This window comes from Carassius auratus, unplaced genomic scaffold, assembly GCF_003368295.1.
Source record: "Carassius auratus strain Wakin unplaced genomic scaffold, ASM336829v1 scaf_tig00215416, whole genome shotgun sequence".
Lineage (NCBI taxonomy): Eukaryota > Metazoa > Chordata > Actinopteri > Cypriniformes > Cyprinidae > Carassius > Carassius auratus.
In genome coordinates, this window is record NW_020528079.1 from 35,909 (window position 1) to 38,304 (window position 2,396).

Sequence of the window (2,396 nt, forward strand, 5' to 3'; positions counted from 1 at the left end):
AGGAATAAAGACATTGTCATCAAACCTGCTGATAAAGGTGGTGGTTTGGTGATTATGCCTCGAGCACTCTACAATAATTAGTCTCTTCGTCAACTCAATACTAATTATTACCGAGTTTTGCCATCTGATCCTACAACTCGGTTTCAAGGTGAGGTCGAGAAATTTGTTCAGGAAGCACATGCTCATCAGTTAATTTCTGATAAAGAGAAGCAATATCTGCTGAATCGTTCTCCGACTAGACCTGTCTTTTACATCTTACCTAAGGTACATAAGAGTTTGGTCAATCCACCGGGACGACCTATAGTAGCAGGAAACAATAGTCTTACTGAACCTCTTTCAAATTTTGTTAATTCTGTTTTGAGACCTTTAGTCACTTCCCTTCCAAAATGTTTGTTGTGATGCTATATTAGCAACCATGGATGTGACCTTGTTGTATACTAACATCCCACACCATGGGGGGGCACTATGGCTCCTGACTATGCCAATTTATATTTGGGTTTTCTAGAGGACCAATGTGTTTTCAACATTAACCCTTTCTTGGACAACATTATTTTGTTTAAGAGATACATTGATGATTGCTTTGTCATTTATAAAGGTTCTGCAAGTGATTTTGAAACATTTGTTTTGTACATGAATTGTCTTAGGCCCTCCATTAAATTTACATATCATGTGGGGTTCACTGATGTCTATTTCCTGGAAACTTCTATATCAATTGTGGATAATAAAATAGTCTCTTCTCTTTATAGAAAAGATACAGCTAAGAACAGTCTCCTTCATGCTAACAGTGCTCATCCAATGCCCCTAAAACGAGGTTTACCTTACAGCCAATTTTTGAGACTTCACCGCATTTGTTCTGGGAGAGAAGACATTGAGTCTAAAGCCCAGAGCTTGTACATGGACTTTAAATCACGAGGCTATCCCAACCAGTGGCTTGATACTGCACTTGAGTAGGTTTCCATCCTACAAAAACAGGAGGAGAAATTTGACTATGAAAAAAGAAATTAATAAGAATTTTTCATGCATTTTTAAATCAATATGAGTAATGATATCAAAACCATTATCAAGAATCATTGGCACATTATTCAAAGTGATCCCCAGTTATTAAATGCATTTAGTGAACAACCACTTTTTGTCTCTTCCAGGAGCTCTAATTTGAGGGACAAGCTTGTCCATGCTGACACCCACATCTCCTCTCCAACTACTCTTGTCGATGCCCAGGGTAATTTTCCATGTCACAATTGCTCTTCTTGTACGAAGTATGTCAAATGTAAATCATTTACACATCCTCGTACACTAAAAACGTATAAGATTAAACCGATTACCTGTAAGAGTACATATGTTGTTTACATTATCATTTGTCCATGTCCACAAAACTACACATGCATTACACACAAGAATGATTGAACACACAAGTGCCATTAGGAGACAGGATGATACATCTTCAATTGTTCGTAATTTAAGTCTGCTAACCACTCTCTGTCTGACATGAAGTTCCTGGGCATCGAGAGGATTCTACCTCACAGAAAAGGTGGAGATAGAGATAGAAAATTATTGCAAAGGGAGTCTTTTTGGATCTTTGAACTTAAATCTTCATTTCCTGAGGGTATGAATGAAGAACTTGAATTTTCTTGTTTTTTGTAAAACATTATTCATTCTTTTTGTGTGTCTGTAATGCTGTATTATCATTGTAAGTTGTTCATTTGAAATGTGTATATTTACTTGTTTGTAATTCTACTTGAGACAATTGAGATTTTGAGATAACTGCATTCAGCTGATTGTCCTTAAATGCTGACTTGCTTAAAAAGGGTGAATGTTGTTTGCTAAATGAGCACTGAAGATAGCAATGCGCTGAAACGTTTGCTGGTGTCCATTCTGTTTTTAACCCACGTGCACTTTGCACCTTTTTGCACGATGCAATTTGAAAATTAAAATAAATTTTGTAGACTTCCAGTCTTGAGTGGATCAGTGTGCGGCTAGCCACTCCTCTTGTTCAAACACTAAAGCTTTGAATCATTTAAGCTTTTAATAATAATAATACAAAAAAAAAAGAATTCTAAATTAAGCTTGACTGTGAAATAACTGTTGAAGGTTAAAAGAGACAAATATTAAAAAATATATATTATTGTACACTTGATGTCTTTGTTTAAGATGCACCAGATAACATTACCGCAAATAATCCAGAGGTTTAAAGTTCCCTACTGATTACAAATTATAGATGAAAATGCAATGACCACAAGGTGCAGTTTATTTTGTGGGAAGTCATGGCTTAGTGGTTAGAGAGATTGACTCCTAACCCTAAGGTTTTGGGTTAAACGCAGAGCATGAATTCTGAGTATAGGTCACCATACTTGGCTCTATGTCACTTTATTTATTTTTTTCCACGTTCATTTTAAAGT